Source organism: Stylophora pistillata, chromosome 1, assembly GCF_964205215.1.
Source record: "Stylophora pistillata chromosome 1, jaStyPist1.2, whole genome shotgun sequence".
NCBI classification, from domain to species: domain Eukaryota; kingdom Metazoa; phylum Cnidaria; class Anthozoa; order Scleractinia; family Pocilloporidae; genus Stylophora; species Stylophora pistillata.
In genome coordinates this window covers 42,345,807-42,370,974 of record NC_142519.1, presented here as the reverse complement: position 1 = coordinate 42,370,974, position 25,168 = coordinate 42,345,807, and the positions used below count along the sequence as shown (strand labels likewise).

The 25,168-nt window shown below is 39.5% G+C and overlaps 1 long non-coding RNA gene and 1 pseudogene across 2 annotated transcripts; one reads left to right on the top strand and one right to left on the bottom strand.

Moving 5' to 3' along the window:
• Positions 1–876: 876 nt before the first annotated feature.
• On the bottom strand, positions 877–2,960 carry LOC148742623 (uncharacterized). The gene is made up of 2 exons (XR_016000346.1): positions 2,467–2,960; positions 877–1,386 (listed from the first exon to the last, which is right to left on the bottom strand). It is a non-coding gene; the product is annotated as an uncharacterized LOC148742623 (long non-coding RNA).
• Positions 2,019–24,887, top strand: LOC111330477 (delta-1-pyrroline-5-carboxylate synthase-like; annotated as a pseudogene). Its single transcript, XR_016000347.1, has 15 exons — positions 2,019–2,395; positions 4,109–4,250; positions 4,902–5,006; positions 6,567–6,718; positions 8,713–8,727; positions 16,073–16,296; positions 17,022–17,181; positions 17,807–17,850; positions 18,386–18,710; positions 19,028–19,176; positions 20,070–20,262; positions 20,886–21,007; positions 21,390–21,567; positions 22,177–22,272; positions 23,669–24,887. The product of XR_016000347.1 is annotated as a delta-1-pyrroline-5-carboxylate synthase-like (transcript).
• The last annotated feature ends 281 nt before the right edge of the window (positions 24,888–25,168 follow it).

Sequence of the window (25,168 nt, the reverse complement as noted above, 5' to 3'; positions counted from 1 at the left end):
AAAGCTCAACAACCGGGCCTTTTTATTCTTTTTATTCTTTATTATTATTGTTTGTGTCATACAAGTGAATTCCTAAGATTGGCCAAAGCCAGAGACTTAAATGGCTTATGGTTAGAGACAAAGATTGTTAACTTATCATAGAACATTAGACTAATCTAAGGTATTCTAATCTAATCTAATGTAATCTAATATCGGTAATAGACAATAATCGGGGTATATTAGAGATTCAGCATCATGTTCCCAAATTTGCAAAGAGCAGTAGATTAATCTAAGTAGTAAACAATAGTCCGGGTATATCAGAGGTTCAGTATAATATTCAATTTTGGTAGCTAAAAATTTAATTCAGGTTCAAGACGTACAATTTAAGCTTCTTTTAGAAGTTACTAATGGTAAGGCTGTTACGGAAAGTCAGAGGGATATCATTCCAAATAGTTGGGGCTTGGGAAGAAATAGCAAATTGATACATGTGCGAGAATTTGTGTAAGTTAAAACAAGAGCGAGTTGAATAATCATGAAACTCACGATTGAAATGTAAAAGCGAAGAAAGAATGGCAGGTACAAGGTGATTGAAATATGAAAAAACAAAACAGGATACATGGAATTTGTAGAGTAAGTGGAGCGAAAGAATATTGAGCTTAGAAAAAAGAGGTTTAGTATGTGTTAGAGGAGGAGAGAATGTAATAATACGAATGGCTTTCTTTTGTAGTATATAAAGTGGTTCGAGGTAGGAGGCAAATGTAGACCCCCAAGTCAAATTACAATAATTAATGTATGGTAGGAAAAGAGAATTATATAAAGTTTTTAGGGTATGCGAGGGTAGATATCGTCTTGATTTACGTAAAATTCCTATAACCTTAGCGACTTTATCACAGATAGTAATAATATGATGTTTCCATGAGAGATTTTCATGAATGATAATTCCAAGAAATGTACATTTCTCCACCCGGGTTACAGGAGTGTTATTTATGTAGATGTTAACTTTGGAGAGATCAATCTGTTTACGCCATGGATGGAAGATAATGCATTTGGACTTGTCAGGGTGGATAGTAAGCTTGTTTGCATTAACCCAGGAGAATACATGAGAAAGCTCTTGATTAACAATGTTTTCTAGAGTAGCCAAGTCTTTATGACGAAAAAAAATATTGGTATCGTCAGCAAAGAGAATGAAAGAGAGGTAACTAGAGGAGCGGAAAATATCATTAATGTATAAGAGGGAAAGAAGAGGGCCTTTCAGTACAAAAGGCTATGCTCTTACCAGTGACAGCAACGATAAGGACACAACAGGGCATTAACACTGTAAGAAGTTGCGAGTTATCTTCGAGGGAGCTCCTCGCAAGGATATCCTGTTAGTGATAAACAACTCTGACACTTGGGTTGGATCTGAGCCTGAGAGGAAAAGACAAACTCTTATGGTGTACTAAATGACTAATAACAATGGAGCGGTGGGGGGAGGGGTGGGGATGGATGAAGAGAGGTGTTGCATTTTACTCATTTGATAATAATCACCGGAAATTTATTACCAGATTGACCACTGAGCGCCCACTCAGTTACGAGGCCACATATTGAGAGCTAGGTGTTTAACTGATTGAATTTTTGTGCGCTTCTTTTCTGCGATTTCTTTTAATTGCAGCTCACAAGCAGAGATCATTTCTTGATTTGAACATAATCCACAGGTTAAATGCTATTATTCATGTACCACTAGGCACCATGGCTCCAAGTAATGAACTACAGCGTATTATCGGTTCAGTTTGTTCCTCAACAACGCATGCTCACTTGAACAAACAGCTCTTCTCATTCAGAAAATAAAATTGAAGTTTCAAAATACAAAACTAGGCGAAAAAGTAAAAGATTAACACTGTCAATTCCTGGTCTGTTGCATAGCAGCCTTAGAGAAGCAGGCTGGTTGACGTCATTGCCATTACAGGTTTTCGAAACCTTCGCGTCACTTTTTCAATTAGCTCAACAAACTTCCGGTCGGACTCTAGTCTCGTTCATGCGCATTGACACGTGAATGCACACTTCCTGTCCCGATGTCCAAGGCCACGTACGTAAGTCGATGCCTGATGGCCGAATAATCGCTGCTTTGTGTTAATGTAAGGGAGCAAGAAGAGCGTGTACATTCGACGGTAAAGGAATGCCAGTACTGAATACTCAAAACGGGGTTCTTAACTTTCTCCTTCGCTGGGCGAAATTTTGTTGTCATGGGAGAACTTTTTCTACACTCGACAAAAGAACGATAAGATCTTCTCACACAAACAGCGCAAATGGAATTGCGTTTCGATCCGAATTGAAAAGAAAAGCAAAAAGGGTTGTGGTTAAGCTTGGATCAGCTATTATCACTAGAGATGACGAATGCGGTGTTGCTTTTGGAAGACTTGCCTCTATCGTTGAACAAGTAAGGCGCTAAATCAAATTTGATAATGAGTTGCCATAGAGTAGCTTACGAGTACCGAGAAATACATGTACCTGTTAAGCTAATAAGATATGTCGCCCTGTGATACATGATTGCGATCCAGTTTGATTCCTCTCCATTTAAGATCATAATATTTCATCTCTCGCTGTAACTCTGTACAGCTTCATTCGATCCTCAAAAAATCACGTTTTTTGTTACTATAATTACACCCTCACACGCGTGCGTTCACCCAACCCTACCCCAAATAACAAAATTTTCAATATCAGGACGGCAAGCGGTTAAAATCTTTCAGGGAAACGATGAAACGAACTAAGAATATGACAAAAAATATTGATTTTAATTTTGAGCCATGATATATTTCTCTCCCACCTCCGCTTCTGATTCTTAAGTCTTCGTAAGTTATTTTTAGTATTCAGTGTGTTTGTATGTAAACGATGTAGTGTGAGGTCAAGATGTCTGGATGCTGGCCAAGTGTTTTTCTCCTGTGTTATTTCATGCCCAATTCAATGTTTTAGTTTTTAAATGCCAGAAAAATAACCATCCAAATATTTGGCAATCTTAACCGAGCATTGAGTATTTTATTACTAGGCCAAAAGATAATGGCACAAAAATTTGCTCAGTTGTTAAATTAATTCACAGCACTTATTCTTAGTTAATGCTTCCAAGGCTTTTACCGTAGGTGCTTTATTTTGTCCCTTATCTACCAGGAAAGCTTCATGGAAACATCTTCATGAAAAAGTTGTCTAGAAATTAACTTACCTCAGCTTGACTCCCAAGACATGTCATTGAATAAGAATAGCCTCTATTGTGTTATCTTCCTTCTTGACAATAGAGGCTATTCTTATTCAATGACATGTAACTGAGTGGCAGGGTATTGTGCAGTTGCTCCAAAAATACAATGTTTTTCACTTGTTAGTAATTTACATGATAAAAGCATTATGGATAGTCAAGACAGACAAAATTTTGACAGTGCATGTGCTATTTGTAATTTGGGCTCATGTTACTCTTTGCACTGGTTTTACCTGAAAAATGCATTCATTTTTAGCCAATCAGCCAAGCATAATTTTTTCATGTATATTTTTATATGTTAAATTATATCAAGTAATTTTTAAATTTTTCTCTTAGCTAAAGTAACAGGTAATTACAAGTAGAAAATATTCATCTTATCTTCTTGCATCTTTCAGTTAGCACATGCACTATGATTGGTCAGTTTAGTGGGCCATACTTCATTGTATGGCCTGCTAAATTCAATCTTATGTTAAAAAAGAAAATCTTCCCTCTCTGTTCAAACCTAGAGATATAATAAATATTTTGCTGATTTTGTTTTCTTGGTTTGTATGTAAGTTTTGGAACCTCCTTTTTCCCTCGGATTTATGCCCCACACACTTGGGCCCTCTGAACAGAAAAAAACCTCGTCTTTATTATAGTATAGATCTTGAATTCGGTAAATAAGAGTTATGTACTTTTTTTTAATGTGGCTTGCAAAGTGATGCAAGCAGGCTATAACTCTGAGTGGAAAAAAAAAAACCATAACTTAAACTGGTTTAGCAAGAAGTACATGTATTTACCAACTTCACATGGCTAATTATAAAGAAATCTGAGGCTGATATTGGAAAAGACTGGTTTTATTTTGTATTTGTTTTTGCAATGAAATTTTTGTATTTGAAAACAATTATTGTTCTTGTTACCTTTTAGGTGTCTGAGTTACAGAATAGTGGAAGGCAAATGCTTCTGGTCACAAGTGGTGCTGTAGCTTTTGGCAAACAGAAACTTAGACATGAGTTACTTCTCTCTCAGAGCGTACGTCAAACACTCAAGCCCACAAGATGTCCTGAAGGTATTCTATGCACAGCACTTATGAAAGCGTAACAACTAGATGACTTAACCCTTAAAAAGCACCCTGGTGGAAAATTTCAATCCCATGTCTGTGAATGTTGAAAAAGTTCTGCTTGAATTTTCCAACTTAAACCTTTGTAAACTGTATTAATCCCTTTTTTTCCTCAACCAACCTCATTTTCACCTATTGCCTTTCAACCTCTTCCACCAATCTCTTTTTTGTGTCTCTGCCGTGCAGAGGTCAAGGGTTGAAGTCCTAGAACAGACCAACACTTGGGGTCTTTAAATAAATGTGAGAGGAATGTGCTGCCTTTTTTTATGTTGTACACATGCAGGTATGTCTTAAAGATATGCAGACTCCAAGGCTGTGCTCTAAAAAAATTGAAGGGAGCCCAGTCCTCTGAAACAGTGAAATCCAGGGGAGGCTAGTGCCATTAAATTGTGAAATCCAGGGTGCTCAGCATTTACTTTTTGTGAAAAAACTAAGATTCCAGAGTTGGCCAAGAGCAAAAGTAAGGCATCAGGGCGACGGGGCGCTGCTAGACTACATCCCTGGATGCAGTTATGCACAGAACAATGTCTTTTTCAACCATGAGCCTCATCAGGACCTATTAGAACTGTACTCAATATCAGCAACACTGTGTTCTTGCAGTCAAGGCCTTATATTGAACCAAGAGCATGTGCTGCTGTAGGACAGGGAGGATTGTTATCACTCTATGAAGCTATGTTTCAGCAGTATGGCCTCACATGTGGTCAGGTATGTTTTAAAGATTATTGCAAGAGATTAGTTTGCTTCAAAATTCAAACTTAGTGTTATTAAGAGATTTTTTATTGGGGGATCATTTGGTATGATTCCCAGTAGAAATAATGAGGAAATCTCTGATCACAAAATTTAATATCCAAATTTCACTTTGTCTTGCCACAAGTGAAGGAACTTGTTAGTTCAGAGAAGACCCAAGTTTTGTCTCTAGGAAGAAAAATTAAAGGCAAACAAAGATCTCATTAGTGACTATGTACAGTCAAGTGTTTTTATGGTTTCTCAGTCTAATTAACTGTTTTTCCCAAGAGTTCCAAAACAGAATGTCTCCTTACAATTATATCAAATACAATGTGAAGCAGAAAAGTGTCAAGAATAGAGAAAAATATCAACTAGGGGATTATCAGTTGACCAATACCAAATTCTCAAAACTATCGACATAAGATTTTTATGGGGAATTTTTATTGAGATCCTGGCAGTGAAAGGTTTAACTGAATCTCATAGATTTCCAAATTTCCAAAGATCTTGCAACTCAAAAACACCAACATGGCTGGTTGGTTTAAGCTCTTCACATTTCATAAAGAACCCTACAAACCAGGAGTTATGATAATTATTTTTGACATTTATGCTTTAAGAAAAAAACAAAAAACAATACTCACATGCAACCCTCTTTACTGTATCAAGTGATACTCGGGGTAAGAAGTAATACAGTGTAGTATGAAAACTGTTTTTGCACAACGTTTGATCAATTAGTCAGTAAAATTCATCTTAAAGGAGAGGGAGTTATCACTTAAAATGCCATCAGTGTTCTTCTTGAATTGACAAGCATTTGTTTTAATACAGTGATGAGTCATCAGTTTGTGCCATAATATTGGTGTTTCATTGATCGATGACTTGTGAAAAATTCTCTTCAGACAAGTGTTTCATCAAGCAGTATCTGAATCTTAAATCATGACCACAATACTTAAAGCAGACTGTGTAGAAGTTGTTTGCAGTTCAAGTTCCACTTGCTTCTTGTTTTCTTTCAGTTGCTCTGTATGTATGTATGTATGTTTTGTTGGAAAAGGGAGTTCATCGTTTTTGATACTTTCCCATCTTGCCCCTCACTCCTCACCCCTGTTCCACTTTCCTCTCTCAGAGTCAGTGTACTGTAATATCACACATTTTGAAGCACGAGTGTAGTTTTCAAGCATACACTGCAGTTTGTAGTTTTTTGTTTTTCATTTTTAAGTTATAGTTTTTAATATTTTCAGTTTTAGTTTTTCTGCTTTTTGGGGTTTTTGTTTGTAGTTTTTCAGTTTTTAAGCTCTAATTTTGACTAGTAATTTTAGTGAAGGACCATTAGTGCAGTCCTGTTTCTGAGGGTGGGGGGGGGGGACAAATAGTGCTATTATTGTAAATTATCTGATTATCTTGTATGTAAAACCCATACATGAGCTTTGCAGCTAAGTGTTTTGTTCACAATAAATAAAGTTATTGTTATCAGTATGAAATACACAGAATGTTAATTTTGTCATTATGGTAGCTAGAATTATTGAAAGAATTAATTGTGCTCGTCAGGTGCTGATAACAAAACAGGATGTTTCTGATAAATACTCACTGGATAATTGAGATCAACAGTGGAGGAATTAATCTCTATGAACTGTATTCCCATTATAAATGAGAATGATGTGGTAGCATCATCTCCAGGCATGGATCTAGATTTGGCTGGGGTGAGTACAATCAAATCCATTTTACAGTTTATGATTTGAATCTACAATTGGCAACAAAATTGTTGACACATTGATCTTTTTAATACCTAATTGCTTCAATTTTATCTCTCTTGCCCTCGCTAAGTTCACCATTTTGGGCCCCCCCCCACCCCCTCCCCCCAAAAAAATGTTGTATCATGATTCCATGAACATTTGGCTAACATTGAATGGGGGGGGAGGTGGGTCTGTTAATTGTTTAGAGTGTGATAGAAACAGGACTGTTACTCTTCACATAAATACTGTATTATGGAACTCTTCAAACATGATGTGTGAACTAATTTGAATGCTGATTGTAGGGGAAATATTAGATTGTGTATTCTGATTGTTAAGGTGAGGGTAGACTTGAGAAGCACAGTTGTAGACAGTCAGGCGGACTGACATTTTGACAACCTTAGCAGAAGGTCATCTGATCATCAGAGTCCTTCTCAAGAATATATTCACCTGCATGATCACACTACACTGTATCAAATCATCATCAATAATAGCAGACCATCAATTTACAGGTGCTTCTGCATGACTTTGCTAGTGGGACAATAATGAGGTCTTAGTGAGCAATGTGAGCTAATGAGGTCTTCAAGGGATCTGGCAATGATTGTTAGTGTCCCAATTTGTCACTCTCTAAGTGTCCCAATGGCATAATGCCCAATTTGCCACCGTCCATGAGAGTTACAAACAGTGCTGCTCATGCAGTGATCGAGTCACGGACTGATAGAATCAATTTATTTGTCATTGATATTATGGTTAAAACAAATTAATTGATAGTAGTTAAGTTTGGTCTGTACTCTTATCTACAACAATATTCATTTTCACAGTGATCAAAATTTGTTGACAGCCCCTTGCATCCACAACATTTTGACTTCTGTGATGACAAATATCATTGTTGATAAGTGTACAGAACACACTAAACCACTGTCGATTTGTCAAGTAGATGGCTTGCCTTCCTCAAGGCATTAAACTTGCCCATGGTTGAAGAAATGCTTGGCCACAGTGCTGATAACACGTCAGGGTCAGAGTGTTTGCAGGCTAGTGGGGTCTCTTCTGCTGTATGAGTGTTGATATCATTTGGAACTACACAACACTGAAGTCAAATTGATAGAAATCATTTGTGACCATTAAACAGTGATTTCCTCCCATGGGCATATATCATGATATGTTTTTTTAAGGCAGAAAATCATTGATTTCTGAAGAGAGCAGATAAAAGAGGTTTCAGTGATAATTTCTGTTGGATATTATAGCAATTGGGAAATGGGGAGCATAGGATGAAAGGCTGTGTCCTTTCCCCTGGCCTAGTGGTAAAATGTCACTGTCTCTGGAGGGGTAATGGGTGAGGGGGAAAGATAGTGTAAAAAATTTCTTGATACACTCATCCATTGCTGTAGTTTCATTCAAGTTTTCTTGGGCTGTACAGCTCTGTTTTGTTTTTAGTGCATGGGACAGTATGCATGCACCTATCGTTCCACTTGAAACCTCATGTATAAGTTATTCTTCATAATTACTCAGTCTTGTTTGGTCTTCATTATGCTCAAATCGCAAAAAGAGGTAGACTGTGCACCACCCATCCACTTGATCCCAGTTGCATACATGTAACTTATTCTTCTAAGATTCTCCATGTACTGGAGGACTTGTTGGTAGCCACATAATGAAGTGGAACTGAAAATAATTTGACAGCTGGGTTGTCAGAAAGCTGATGAGTAAGCTATATGTACATTATTGTGGAATTTGCATGCCAAAGGAACCAAAGAAATTGTCCAATTGTATGAACAGAGTAGCCAAAAAAACATGAAACTCATCATCATAGACAACCTAAATAAAATTTTGTTAAACAGTTCAACTTAAGACAAAGTTTTATGTAGAATTTAGCTCAGTGAGAATGTAGTTAAAAGCTAAACAATTGACTTTTCTAACTGTGTCACTGTCTCCTTCTCTTACATGCACTTTTCTCGCAACTTGATAAGATGGCCCGGGCACCAGTAAGTAACATTTTCAATCACAAATCCCTAATTGAGTTACTTAGCACCATTTAGAGAGGTTATAAGTTGGCACAAGAAGTTGTAGTTAGTGAAGACAAAAATTTAATGTTGAAACTTTACCATCTGTTTCCCGGTTATTATCAATTCCAAGAACTCTAAAAAATATGTATTAATTTTAGCAGTTTCCTTAAACTTAAGAGGCCCAATTGAAGTACAGCATGTACATGTTTATTTTATTGTCAAACTTTGAGAACATTACCTTTAATTTGTGGATCAGCGAGTGAAATGTTTATATTATGCTCTGGTATATTGGAGATTGACCTAGTATTTTAGCTTGTCATGCATTTTTTGGCATTAGTACATAGCTGCATTGTGTCAGCCTGGCATTTTTAGCTTTTAACCCTTAATCCTAAGATCTGATTGCTAATTCTCCCCTCTAGCTGCTACACATTTCCTTGTAAATTAGTTACAAGAATTTGGTGTTAGATCACAATCACAAATTCTACTTGATAAGTTTTGAGTATTCTCTTTACCTGTTAGCTGGATATCATTGAATTTTATTGGGGGAAGTTACATGTTGATCACTTCTTGGAGTTCAAGGGTCCACCAATTCTAAGCACAATTATTTATCACAATTTATCTTTAGTTTCCTTGGTGACTCTGTCTTGGTCTGAATTAATCTCACTCATAGGATTGTTTGCTGTTCCTGTCAATGTCCATGTTTATGTTGATTCCAAAGCCTTGTTGCATGCTCATTGTAAACAGTCCTGCAAAATAGTCACTCAGTACGAGCTGTTCTTCTAGTAAAAAAAATTTGGAATTTTGTTACAGAAAGCAGCCTAGTAGTGAAAGTCTTGTTTATAATCTTAGTCAATGGACTTTTAGAAGAGATTAACAGATATCTTGTCCTTACAATATCAGTAAGCAAATTCTCCACACTGTTCACCATTACGGTACTGACTAGGAGAGTTTGTTGAACGATCAGTAGCTTCTGCAGTTGGTGATCATTTGCTTTATTCTCAGTACTGTAATGTTTGATTCAGCAGTCATAATTATTGTAAGAAGAATTAGATGCTTGTCACCCGTAGGGTTAACCATCATTCAGTGTTCATCAGATCGTAGGAGCTGCAGACATTACTTATCAGTCAGAGAGTTTTTAGCTTGATGTGACGCTAAATTCTCAAATTCTCAACATCTATTTATCGGTAATCAAACGACATAGGATGCAATTTGGAGTGAAAAAAACGCGTGGAAAACTTTTTACTGACAAAAACAAATTGTGCACTTTTTTGATCCAGCAAATAGCCACTGACAAAATTGAGAACAATCACTGAATCCTCAACATGACAAATACAAGTCTACAGGTGTTCTAAGCATGTAGGAATCTTAGCTGTAGATAAAATTTTTGGAGCAATTCTCAATTATTGTGTGCTGAAAGTAATACGGAATTGCTTTGGGGTTTTACTTAACTTTCCTCTGTGACTTCCCAGTGTTGTCATTAGGAGCCGGTAGGCGGCGGAAACCCGCCGGCTGTCAGGCCATTTTACGCCGCCTACTTTATGACCAGAAATTTTGTAATAGTGAGATTTGTCTTCCCAAGAAATCTTTTTTGTAAATCTGAGACTTACTTTAGTGATCATTCTCTTGTATATATCTGATGTTATGGAAGAAGGAAAAAACTGAAAACTTGTACAGGAACTATTGTGCAAAAACTATCAGTGGTGTTGACAGTTTACTTGAGTAATATAAATGCGTCACCGTCATAAAGCACGAAACCATCGCAATTCACATGTGCGTTGATGCTTCAAAAATCGAAAATGATGGCCAGCGAAGAAAGCGATCTCTTCGCGATTACTTGTCAAGTCAATCGAAGAAGACAAAATCTAGCAAAAAAAGAGAGCCACCAAGATAAGAGGTAGTTTCGATCGCTGTCAAATATTATAATTGTGAAGCTCCTTGTAGTGTCGCAAAGTCTTTAATTGTAACGGAACAGACTCCAATATACAAGAAGAGTTTACACCAAAATTAGTCAGATCCAACGTATCAAAACGTCCTCCGGCTTTGCAGCCAAGCCTGCAATATCCATGGATACCCGGATATAACATCCCATCCTAACCTATTTAAAGTTCAAAGTCCACTCTAACAACGCAACTTAACATAGAAGAACTAAAACAATGTTCTAGTCATAAACAAAGTCAGCATCTCTCTTTGGCTTTGGTGTTCGAGTTGAACGTCTCAATTCCATTGCTGAGTCGGGAGGACCACTATCTGCGGGATTCCTATCATCCGAGACTGTAGATCCGAGTTGATCCAAAGGAGGCATCGCTGCCCCAGCGAACTCTTCCGACTCCAAGCAGCCGTTGTCATTGTCATCATTAACTGGTAGCTCCATGCGTGGAACTCTACTAAGAAACTTCACATTACGAGTGAGATGTTGTCCAGTCTCAGCATTGACAAGTTCAAAAGTATCTGGTCCTTTGCTACGAACAATGACATACTTCTGATGACCAAACGTGGGAATCAATTTTCCAGATTTTGTATTTGCTACAAATACAATATCCCCAGGTACTAGGTTATGTTGTTGTGCATGTCGCTTGGCATCAGTATACTCACATAATTTCCTCTGGTATTCCTTGTACCTCTCTTCAGGGTTGTTCTGATCCATTTCTGGTACTGTTGGCAACTTTGTTGTTATCTCTCTGTTGAGAAACAGTTTAGCCGGGGTCATTTTAGTCCCGGCATGTGGAGTGGATCTGTAAACTTGCAGGATTGTGGGCAGAACCTCTGTCCAGGATAGACCATCTAACTCTGCTGCTCTGATACTGTGCTTTAGGTACCTATGAAATCTTTCGACCTGCCCATTTGCTTGTGGAAAATAGGGTGATACTCTTCTGTGCTGTATTCCATTTGCCTTCATGAAGTCTTGGAATTCCTCAGCTACGAACTGACGTCCATTGTCCGTGATCAGAACTTTTGGATTTCCAAATCGTGCAAATATATCTGCAAGTGCAGTGACTATACTCTCACTTGTAATACGCTTAAGAACAATAGCCTCGGGCCATTTGCTTCTGTAATCAACAACAGTCATGATGTAGATCTCTCCAGGAAATGGACCCACCAGGTCAAGGGCACACTTCTCCCAGCAGTAATCGGGAAGAGGAGTTGCTGTATTAGGTGTGTCTCGTCGTAGTGGCTGAAGGCGCACACATGTCTCGCAATTTCGGCAGTAGTCTTCAACGTCAGAGTCCATCCCCGGCCAGAACAGAATTCTACGAAGGCGTTGCTTGCAACGCACAATACCTTGATGAGCCTCATGTGCCAAGGTCAATGCCTTTTTTCTCAACTTCTCAGGAACATAAATTCGTCGACCTCGCCACAGTAGGCCCTGTGCAAAGCTCAGTTCATCTTTAAAATGTTTCCATTTATTATTTACCAGGTTCTGGGTTCCATCAAGTACCTTCACCACCTCTAGTAATTCAGGGTCAGACTCTCCAGCCTCTTTTATTTCATCTATTGAGAGCAAAGCATCAGCACTTTTGACAAAGTGTACATGCTCCTCAACAAAACTTGTTTCTGTAACAGTAGCGTTCAAAGGTAATCTTGACAGTCCATCTGCAATGTTCTCAGATCCAGGTTCATAAGTGAGTGTGAAGTCATAGTCCTGACATCTCAAAGCAATCCGTTCAAGGCGAATTGATTGAGTGTTTTTATTGAATACGCCAAGCAGTGGTTTATGATCAGTCGAGACGACAACGTGGCGACCATAAATGTAAGAATGCATCTTCTGCAATCCGAACAGCACAGCCATTGCCTCTCGTTCGATCTGCGAATATCTCTTCTCTGCAGCAGTTAGACTTCTGGACGCATAAGATATGGGCTGCCAACGGCTGTCAACATTTTGCAGCAAGACACACCCAAGACCGACTGGGCTGGCATCTACTACAAGTTTGGTCTCGGCTTCCAATGAGTAGTGTGCAAGGCATGGTGCTTTAATCAGAAGCTCTTTAACTTCCTCAAAGGCATTGGATTCTGTTGTACTCCATTTCCACACCACACCCTTCTGCGTAAGATATCGTAAGGGGGTGATCACTGTTGCAAGGTTGGAAACAAACTGTGTAAGGTATGTAATGCTTCCCAGAAATGATCTCAGCTCAGCTTGGTTTTGAGGTACTGGTGCATCTGCAATGGCTTTTACCTTGTCAGGGTCAGGCTTAATGCCCTCAGCAGAGATGACGTGTCCTAGAAATTTCAGCTCACACATGCCCAAGGCACACTTGTCTGCATTGAGACGAAGGCCACAGTCTTGAAGTTTAGCCATAACTGCACGAAGATTCTTCCAGTGTTCTTCTGGTGTTGACCCGTACACCACAACATCATCAAAGTAGCTAAGCACACCTGATAAGCCTTCACACACTATGCTCATGACCCTTTGGTACACCTCTGGTGCTGACGCAAGTCCGAAGGGCAGCCTTTTGAACTGATACACTTTGCCTGCGGCTATGAACGATGTAATTTCTCTAGATTCTTCCGCTAGGCGAACCTGCCAATATGCTTTCCTTAGATCCAGAGTCGAAAACATCCGAGCCCCACTCAGTTGCCGTAACAGGTCTTGGATTCTAGGAATTGGAAACCGCTCTCTTATCACTGCTTTATTAGCTTCCCTGAGATCAACGCACACTCTCAATTCTCCATTCCCCTTGTAGACAATCTGCACAGGTGATATCCACGATGCTCCTGTCGCTTCTTCAATCACATCTTCTTGGATCATTCGCTCTATTTCTTGTTTCAATCTCTCCTCTAAGGGTGCTGGGACTGGCCTTTGTTTCTGTACCTTGGGAGGGACATCTGAATTGATTTTAATTTTGTACTCATAATTCTTAAAGTCTCCGAGCTCTTCCTTGAAGAGATTTTCATACTCCTCATAGATCTTCTCCCTCGCTTTGGTTGGGCTCTCCCCTACTGCATGGATTTTTTACAAGGTTGAGGGTGGACAGGGCGCTTCTTCCCAACAGGGGGGGACCTTCCACATCGATCACATACACTGGCTCCATTACTTCCATCTTATTGCATCTCAGTTTAGCATCAAATACTCCTAAACACTTGAGGTCTCCTCCACCAAAAGCTGAGAACTTGACATTGGTTGGGTTAAGAGGAATGTTCAGGTTGTTTCTAAACCACTGTTTCGGGATCAAGGTTTTAGCACAGCCAGTGTCAATCATCATTTGAACAAGTTTACCATTGATTTCAACATCAGTTTCAACACCCAGCCCCTCATTATTAGTAGTATACAAAACATATTCAGGGTTAGACTTATCTGACTGTTGCTGGACTGGCTGGACAAACTTTACATCTTCTTTATTCTCTGATTCTCTTGATCTGCAATATTTCCAAAAGTGACCAGTCTTCTTACATTTTATGCACTGTGCATTCCTAGCTTTGCACCTTTCGTTATTAGCAAGATGATCCGTTTTTCCACATCGAAAGCAGGCTTTTTCTTTCGCTTTATTTACTGAAGATCTTACCGCATTAACATCAGATTTTCCAGGAACGTTTTGGGCCCCGTGACCCCCAAGTAGCTGTGTATCCTTCTTTGCAGATTCAATTGCTCTCCCGAGCGTCTGGGCTTTTTCCAGTGTAAGAGTCTCTCCTTGTTGTAGTAGCTTTTCTCGTAGATATCCGTCAGAACACTTCTCTATAACTTGACCAAGAATATTATCATCAGTTGCTTCCCCAAAGTCGCATGTTAAACTCAGCATACGTAACTCTGCAATGAAGGTATCAAGTGATTCATGTTGAAGTTGAGCACGTTTTTGAAACTTGTGCCTCTCTGCCCACTTGTTTCTCTTCGGCTGAAAATGTGCACTCAACGCTTGTTTAACTTCCTCAAATTTCTTGTTCTCTCCCGGCAAACCTGAGAGCAAACGCTGGACTCCCGTCCCCGCAAGATGTAGAAGAGTAGCTTTTTGAACGTCGTCGCTTTCCTTATCTAATTTCGTAGCAATTCGGTAGTTGTCGAAAGCATCGAGCCAAAACTTCCACTCATCCGCCAAGTTTGTCGCCTCTAAATTAACTGGTGACAACGAAAACCTTTCAAAACTCATCTTGGCCTGTTATCCGATTGTCTTTTATCCTCGTCGCCAATTTGTAGTGTCGCAAAGTCTTTAATTGTAACGGAACAGACTCCAATATACAAGAAGAGTTTACACCAAAATTAGTCAGATCCAACGTATCAAAACGTCCTCCGGCTTTGCAGCCAAGCCTGCAATATCCATGGATACCCGGATATAACACTCCTGAAGCATTTAATACCAAGATAAACTGGCCCCATTTGGTAAAATACTGTGGCAAATTATCGCTGATCCACTACATACTTTCAAAAGAGCTTTCAGAGGGTTGGAGAAGGAAGTGTCTATAAAGATCTTTTCACCTTGCTGAAACTGTTGTGTCCATTCCACTCTTAAGATTTCAAAGGCAGGAAGATTTTCCTTTGTTGTAAACATGTACCGTTAAATAATTTAACTCCTCATTGGAATATGTTCTTTCTGGTTCGGGACAGAGAGACTTTAACTGCTTTTGTAGAATCGCAGAATAGAACATATAATTTACGTTATCCGACAGAGACATGACAACAATTTTGAAGGAAAATTTTGTTCTTTTGTTTATGACTTCGACAGAGATACGTGAACATTAAGTTCTGCGATTTAAAATGTCATTCCAACCATACACGTGGCCGTCAAAGTTGCTGCTAGATTGTTGGTTTTTTTTAAGGATTTTGCAATGTTAGAATGCTCACCAAATATGGACCTTTTGGAATACTTGTCATTAAACCCCTCAGACAATCCTAATTAAAAAATAAACTAAGGTGAATGTTCCGTGATTTTGCAAACCTTGCAGCATTTGGTGAGTGATTTCCAGATATTTATCAGTTGTTATGTTTAGAGATGAGAGGAAATACTTTGATGAATGAAACATACCCTTATTTTAAATAAAAACGTGAAGCTTGTGTCCAGAGGATTTTTATAGCGATAAACAGGGAAATTGAATTTAACATCAATGTCTGGCTAAAAAAAATGCTGCTCAAACATGCCCCAGAATGCTGGAAAATGCATCTCAGAGAGTTTCAAATTTCAAATTTTTCCAGGGGAACACACCCCCAGACCCCCCTTGAGGGGCGTGTTGTGCAGCCACCTACTCAGTTCAGATCAGACACCTATTACATTTTCTAGTGACAACCCTGGACTTCCTGATGTTACTGTTAAGCTTCAACGTAAATGTGGATTTGATAATAACGTGACTGTTATTCCACTGCTCTTAAAAAAGATTCGATTCTCGTTGTTTTCATCAGGTGATAAGTGTAAAGGACAATGATAGTTTATCTTCCTTGCTATCAGTGGAAATGAAGGCAGATTTTTGCTGTTGATATTATCAGATATACAGGGCATTTACAGCGGCCCTCCCGACTTGCCTGAGTCTCGCCTTCTAGACACGTTCAGGCCAGCGGACGTCAGTAACATTGAATTTGGAGAAAAGTCACGAGTTGGCAGGGGAGGCATGGAGTCTAAAGTGAAAGTGTGTACTTCCAGTAGTTTGAAACATGTTTGCAAAGAGTATGAAGGGGGAACTTTAGAAAATTGACCGTCCATGAGCGAGGATTGTTAGAGCACCGGATACTCTTAAAGGGGAGGTCAGGTAAATTTTATTGGAACGCAGCATTGAAATTCCCATTTACAAGGAACAAGTTGTCATTCAAAAACATGGTGAAAGACCAGTCTTTTTGATTCAATAAAATCACAAAAAAGTACAAACGAGAAAGATACTAAATCTTGAGGTAAACTTCAAGGCAGGCAGACAGGTACTGAAATTTACATGCAGCGAAATCCTTTCAATTTTGGACTATCCGTACACAGCTACCTCTTTTCAATTATTCTCTGAGTACATTTTAGTTACCGTATGGCCTATAGTGCCGTTTTTAAAATTATCTGTAGTTTGAAAATCTCTGTTTTCAGTGGAGAATTTTTTCGGATTAGTGTGGACGCAAGGCAGAACGATGACAGAAAGTCACAGCACGGTGTGAACGGGGCTTTATGCTAAATTTAGTACGAGTCAAAAATCGTGTTATGATTCCTTTACAAAGGCAAGTTTACGTTTGAATCTTTGAGAAAGAGAGATCGAAACAGTTTCGCAGGACGTGTCTTCGATTTGCTCTCAGAGAAAAAGGTTTACACAATAACGATGAATTATTTCAACTCTCGTAACTTAACCATTTTATTTTTACCTTCTTTATGGCTGTTCAGGCTGCAGCCTGGGTACCAAAGAGCACTACGAGTGTAGTTATAGCCAATGGTACAGGAAGTGATTACGTCATTCGTCAAGTCCTGAATAGCCGAAAAGTTGGAGCATTCTTCATTATGGTCGAAGAACCAGGGCCATCTGTAGAGAATCAGGCTGCGGCAGGTACGTCAGATTGTACCTTAGTCCATGTCATCGTCATGTTGTAGTTTACCTTATAGTGATTGGTTGGAAACTTAAGGCAGCAGGCCAATCGGAGAGCGCTTTATATTAGATCGAGACTTGATTGCGATACTTTTATGTTTAGAATTCTCAAACTCTAATGGCTATCTGATACAGAGTTGATCTCGACCTTAACTTAAACATTAAGAAACGCTGGAGGGACAGGATCCTGAAATCAAACAGTTAAAGAGGAGATTGGGATGTCCACATAGGGTTCTGTGAAATTATTGATTTTAGATGCCAGATTGGGGGCAGTTTTTGTAAAAATGCCATATCAGCGTTTTCATTCAGTGTGCATCCTGAACTAGATACCGAGTGTTTTTAGTGACTACAGTGTCTGGTTAAGCCTTTCAGTAACTTCCCCCATTCCCCCCTCCCTCCTGAAAATTTGTGGTAACTCGCGCGTGATGATATTCCAAGTGGTCCAGGTTGATCCTGTGACTGTAAATTTGCACCTTCTCCTCGGGATATACTAGTTTTATAGAATTGCTTGCTGTAATTCTGCTTTCCTTTTTTTTCTGCGTAAATGTGTTTTTAGGTTTCTTTTATTAAATCGCTTTTTTCATAGCTCGCAAAGGGGGAAGAGCTCTGCAAGCACTGACCGCTGACCAGGTACGGCTGTAGACTATTGAAAATGCTTAAGGCCGAACAGTTGTATGCTATTAATTTAATTTCCATGTTCAGGTCTAGCCTGCAGAGCAGGCGGAATCCTTTTGTGCTGTTCAGACGAACGGAGGCAAACGCGAGGCGAGCGTGAAGTAACACGTTTCTCCCCTCACACGCGACTGGCACTCCGCGCTTGTCTCGCGCTTACCTCCGTTCCACTGAAAAACGCCAAACAAATAATGTCTGTTCTGCAGGCTTCTTTGGACCATTTCAAATTATCCAGACTTATAGGCAAAAAAAATGCACGGAATGGTTGTCGACGAGATGTTTGACCAAAATAACCCAGAATTCCCTTTGGTTGAGGGGTAGTGTTCGGCTTTTGCCAACATCTTCTCTCTCTTATTGCCTCGGCCTAGGTTTAGAGCACGACTTGAAGCTGAGTCTTCTCGCGCCTCATGTATCATTTCAACATTCAAACGTCACGCGCAGTACTGCAGTTTAAATGGTGCGCCTTTGTTTTTCTTTTACGTGTTTTGTCTAGCGGGTCAGAATCATTTACAAATTAGCCGACCTTCTTATCGAACGCAAGGATCAAATTCTAGATGCAGACTTCAAAGATCTGGACTATGCTCGGTTTGAGAGACACTTAAGTGCCCTTATGATGGACAGATTACTTTTGACACCGTCCGTCCAACCTTGAAAACCTTTCTCAGGGACTGAGACAGATTGCGAATTACTCGCACAACATCTTGGGTCGTGTGCTAAAACGAACCAAAATTGCTTATGGTTGAAAGCTGAAACAAGAAACTATTCCAATTGGAGGGCTTCTTGTGATTTTTGGATCTTGCCCAGCTGCTTTAGTGTAGGTACAGCTGTAGTAGGTTTAAATGTTTCTCATCCTATTCCTTACAAAGTATTGTAAGATTTAGAAGTTGACTTACCTGGTGTTTAGATATGAAAAGTATTTGTTCGTTCGTTCGCCTTGTTTTGTTTTGTTTTTTCTTTTTTTGTGTGTTCCTGTTGACTTCTTCTTGATCCAAAGTAATCTGAAAACATAAAAATCCTGCTTTTATAAAACCAGGGATTTTGAGCCTTACCCATGGAAAACGAAAGGGATTTTTTCCCTCTGGTTTTGTTTGTTCATGTATTTGTCTCTTCATAAGCTGGAATTTTTTTCTCCAAGGTGGCCTGTTTAGCCATCAGCACAGGCAACGGTTTGCTTCTGAATGGTGGTAAAGAAGCTTATCACAGCAACAGATGTCTTCACAGTCTTGTTGCTGAGGCTTTGTCCATGTACGTTCCCCCCTCCCCCTCCCCCAAGCTGTCAGTTTGGTAAGTTTTGTGACGGTGCTTAGGCTGATTAGCTGACACTAATCCAACATCCTTGTTGTTTTTTCGCCTCAACAGACGTCAGTAAATGTTTACAATTTTTACTGTCATTTGTAGAGAGAGTCAAATAATTTCGTGATAGTAAACCGGCAGCAGTAACTTTTTCTGAAGGATTAAAACATTAAACGGGCCCTTATAAACTTTTCATACATCAATTTTCTGCTCTCAATTTAAATTTTCTATTGACTACCATTGACTGACCTCCTCGCAGCCATTGACTTTGATTCAGAGTTTTACTGCCTTGCAATTTACTTCGCACGCTGAATGTGGACTAATTAGGTTTCAGTATGTCTTTGATGCTCTCAGTAATTACTTAGGGATGAACTTCGCAATTCTTTTGCTTTCCAAAACATGAATAAGCAAAGTGGGTACCCTGTTCCAGAAGTTCTCTCAGACCGCTTTTCGATTGGGTATCGTAAAACAAAACTCAAGTAATCACAAGGAGCCAATGACGGCTCAAATAAAAAAAAGCAAGCGGTTGAGCGACCATCTCGCCTCTGGTTGTAGTTTTGGATCCGATTGGTCGAGGAAGTGGTACGAGTTTTCTGGACCAAGGACAAGGCGCAGTAAATTAAACCAAGATGAAGACAATTCCGAATTTCTTTTCACACTCAAGTGGAAATTTCTCTAATAAATGACGCGCGATGGTACGAAGAGCGTTGAATTGGGAAGGTTTGGCGTCTACCCTTCCCAAACCTCCTCTCCCTTCTCACCGGCGATCATTTCTCGTAGAAGCCGTGCCACAGATCTGTGATCGAACTCTGTGAGCCGATCACACCCGTGTCAGTCCTGTAGTCTTTATATACTGACTGTGTAAATGTTATTGTTACTGTTAGGTCAGTACTCGAGAAGAGGTAAATCATCTTAATCAGTTGGATAAATACCTGGATGTAATCATCCTTCGAGGCTCCAGTGAGATGATTGAGCGCATTCAGACAGAGTAAAGAAATTCCTGTTCTTGGCATGCTTAGGGAATTTGCCACGTGTATGTCGACAAAGATGCAGATCTTGAAATGGCCACAAAGATTGGTGAGCATTATTTAACTCATTATTGTACCTCATGCTTGGTGAAAAAGCGTTTCATTGCCGATTCTGCTCGATTTTTGATTGGAAGTAGTAATAACCCACGGTTGCATTCGTTGTGCTTAACTTCGCTCGGTGATTGGTCCAAAAAACTTGGAGCATTCTTCTAACCAATTATTCTTGATTCGGGTGCGATTAACGCGACAAGAACCCGCATTTTGCAATCTTCAGCGATAACTTCCTTGATACTACTTGTGGTGCTTTTGTGGGGATCAACTTTACCACATGGATTTACTTTACTTCAAGGATCGTGAAATACGAAAATTTTGGCTTTTTTTCCCAAAAACCATTTGATAACTCCCCCTATTCAACTAGATGTTTAAACGCGCAGAACGTATTCGGCCCAGCAAAGCTGAAAATGTTGGTCATCAACGAATATTTACCGAGATCTCATGGGTAATATCCTTAAACCAAACCGTTCTTCAGTGGCTTTCCGTTTTGGCTTAATGATTGCCGAGACAAACATTTCGTTGTGGTGATCATGCTCGTACGGTACATCTGTTAAACGTGATTTCTCGGCATCGATCATCTGTATTTTGGTTGCAGTATACTCTATTCTTCCTTTGTAATAATGGATTCCAAATGTGACTACCTTGCAGCTTGCAATGCTATGGAGACTCTTTTAGTCCACAGGGATCTTATTAGGTCACCATTTCTGGAACACATGCTGAAAGCTCTCAGGGAAAAAGGAGTAAGTTATGAATTTTTGTGTTATTCTGCGCAATTGAATTTATTTTGTCTTTGTTTTTGTTTTTTGTTTTTCATCGCTCTATGCGTTTAAGCGTCAAAATCCCCAAATTTGACAAAACTATGAAAACACAGCTTTGAGTGAAATTGAAGTGCGAAGCTGTTTTATTATTATTATTATCATTTTTTTATTTATTTTTTTTTTTTTTTCAATCAGAACGCTTTTTTTGTTCGTCGCTAACCTACGTAAGTTCGCTCATTACTCATGCTGGACAAAATGTGCGTCCTTATTAAGACCACCAACTCACCAACTGACTCCGTTTGCTAATTTTGTTCTTATTTCTCGTATTAATTTTATTTGTTTTTTTAATTGATTTTCTTTTGAGGTAATAGTTCACGCCGGACTCAAGTTGGTCAAGACTTTACCGGCTCTGGCCAAGACTACGAAGAAAGAATACAGCGAGTTAGAGTGTACAGTGGAAGTAGTCAGGACTACAGAGGAAGCCATTGATCGCATCCATCAATGTGGAAGCTCCCACGCTGATGTCATTACCACTGATAATGGTAAGAATATCTTACTTAATCTCTTCGTAATCAGGGTTCTTCTCAGCTCTGTTTTGATCGCAATGATTTCGCGGAGCTATGACAGTGTGATGAAGATTATATCAGTGTTTTTGGTAATTCTCGTGATATTTAAGAGCTATTCACCGAGTGAGGGTGGCTATGCAGCGAGGTGAATATCCACCGCTAGCTACATGTAAAAAACATTAGTCTTTCAATGTTAACGCCACGCGCCATTTTAATTTGCCGCATATGTTGACTAAGCGTTTGCTAAAGTTTTCATTATAACAATTCAACGTCCGTTTGTTTCCAGTATGGGGCATTTCTTTCAATGATTGTAAGGTCCGTTTTTAGAGGTCATTTCTGTTGGCCATCATCTCTACACTGTGTTGTTTCGTATGTTTGTTTGTTTGTTTGTTTGTAGAATCGTTAAAGCGAACCTACGTAAGCTGCGCAACGCAGAAAAATATAGACAGCTTTCTTATGTTTTCCAAAGTTTTATGTTATACTACATATTGCTCAGTTCACAAATTTGTAAGCCGCGCAAGATGCATTTATGGTTTGCGTTGTGCCGATTACTAAAAGCCCCTTATCAAAATATTTTATTTTTAGAGGGGACTGCTGATCACTTTCTTAAAGCTGTGGATAGTGCGTGTGTCTTCCATAACACAAGCACTAGATTTTCCGATGGGTATACCTTTGGCCTGGGTAAGTATGAAACAGTGTGCTTAGCTATTACAGGAACACGATTGCCGTTAATTAGGTCAAATAAAAGATTCAGTTCGTGGAGCGCAAAATTGATTAGAACCCGATGGGAGGAGAAATTTGCTTCGGTACCAGTAACAAGGGTTCTAGTTATGGATTGTGAAGGGTTAAAAGATTATCCCGAAGGGAAATAAAAATCTTGTCGAATTTTCGGGAGGCTTGAAGCAAAAAAAATGTAACCTGCGACGATCCTTAATTGGTAAAAAGGGATACTTTTGCTCATAGATATCAGAGGTCCGGGAAACAGGTTGCAGGCGCGCAACTACGGCAGTTATGGGATTGGATTTCTTATTTTGACACCGTAATGATGATGACATCCTCCATTCCCAGTGTTCTTCGTGTAGCGTGGCACCTTTCGTATTCTTTTTATGTAGTCATTTGGAATTTAGAAGCTTGTAAACCTTTAACTTCCATCATTGACTCGGGGCCCGTTTCTCGAAGTTACAGTGAAATTAACGGGTCGGTAAAGCTGTTCTGTTTTTGCGGCTACTGTTTCCTATAGGAGGAATATGTTGTCATTCAATGTGGGGTTTCAGAAGATTTGTAAATTGCGCAATAAAACTATCAGCTAAAGGAACAAAATGTACTGGTTAGAGTGCCAGAACCTGCGAATCTATTCTCTAAATTTTGATTGTAAAATATGGCTTCGGGCCTGTTCAGTTAATGGGACTTTCGGAAAACGGGCCCCAGAATTTCTCCTTAGGGAATTATTTATTGATCCAATACCAAATTCTCCGAACTAGTTTCATACTATTTGTATTGCTGCCTTTGAGGAGAATTGCTAATGATATCTTGGGAGTGAAAGGGCTAATCTAATTAGATACCCATAGGTAGGATTTTTCAAAGGCGGTGGAAAGAGGGATAGGGACGCTGTCACGAATTTCCGCGCTCTTATGTGAAATGGCTCATACTGCGTATTTACGCGTTTGCATTCAAGCGGGGAGAATGACGAAGAAGTGGAGTATCTAGCCACGGAAAACATATAATGCCATGACGATTCTTTGGATTTAGGCAGTTTTCCAAAAGTGATTCTGAACATTTGAATGTTGTCGACCTGAAAAGGTCGTTTTACAAAGAGAGGGGAAATTATGCGCGCATCGGGACTCCTACCTTCCAGGTACACCCATGAGTCCATTAGAACCTTGAAACCCCGGTATAGCTCCAGTGCTTTGGTCGTGGATGCACTTTGCCCGTTTTTCTACCTGTTGATTATCGTGGGTTTTCTTGCCCTGCGTAGGAGCATAGTGTGTCGCGGAACTTGCTATAGGTGGCGGAGATGGGAATTCATCGAGTCCTTCAAAGGTACAGGATACTAAATAAACACCATTATTTTATTTAGGTGCTAAAGTAGGTATCAGCACGGGTCGTATCCACGCCCGGGGTCCTGTGTGTGTGGAGGGATTACTGACCGCTAGATAAGTAATGACTGGCCAGGGACACACAGTGGATGACTTTGCTGATGGAGGCCTGCTCAAGTATCTTCACGAGACCCTCCCGATTGAAAGCACTCCTCAGGATTCTACTGACGAAGAAATGACTTCGGATAATGGCGACAGCAAAGTAATACAGAAATAATTACGTAATGCTAAACGTGTGCTTCAGTTTGCGCACAGTACTCGTTATACGAGTCAATGTTATGCTTTTGATGAACGTATGTTTTGAACGTCCCGCCCAAGAACGTATTATTATGTTGAATTAATTTAACTATTGCTCTCATGCTTGTATCTCAGTTATCCGTTTTTGTTATCCAACTACAATTCGTAGAGGACAAATAACGCCAAAGACGAGTACAAATATCACGCGGTATTTGTACTCCAGAAAGCCGGTTAGACAGGTTTTCTTGCATCGCGCAAGCGAAGAATTGGATTAAAGTTACGGGAAAAAAGGTGACGGACAATTTGAATCATATTTCTGACGACGAAGAGTCGGAATGGGATGGCAAATATAGATTTAAGTTTATTAGTTGAATCGAACGAAGAAAAAAAAGCTAGACGACCAGGAAACTTTTTCATTTATTGAAGAAAATAGAAACAGGAACACGACAACGCGTCAATTTCGTCCCGCCTCCTGAAGTAACAGTTTGGCGGGTTGGATAATAAATAGCTCATTAGACGTTTGGTTGTGTAGTATCGCTGAGTATTTTTACTAAATACGGCACAACTAGTAAAAATACTCAGCAATAATACACAACAAAACGTCTAATAAGATATATATATATATATCTTATTGCTAGACACTGTAAAAATATCACTGACAAGGAACTTTTTTCTCTGTGGATAGCTAAAAGCGGAACCCCATTTTTAAGAAAATAGGAATATTTAAAACTGTTTGGTTGGCTTTGCGTTCGACTTAACGCAATCTTGATACCTTGTTTTCGTTCTTGTGCTCCATGCTCAAGCGATACTGATAAATATACCGTAATAATAACTGTACGTTGACCCCAATAGTTGACTGTCACGTTCTCAGGACAGACTATGCAAAGCAGAAAACCTGACTCTTGGTTAAGGATACAAAACTGTACGAGAGTTTTCGTGATAATAATAGTTGTTATATTGGTATTACCGAGATGTTGCTGTCAACCCCGAGAAAGCAAGATATTGGTTTACTTCGTAATTCGGTTCTTAAGTCAATCCCGTGCATTTTCCACGATTGTCCGCGGAGGAAAGGGGCAGCTGAAAAGTCCCTGGTCCTGATTCCTGTTACAAGAACATGCACAGTTTGAAAATAGTTCTTAAAGCAGACTCTTTGTGTGTTCGGGGGGAGGGGGGAGAGATAGGATCTGTGCAATCAGTTCTGACATGTGGAAAATGCATAGGACACAACTCTGCTATTTTAGTAC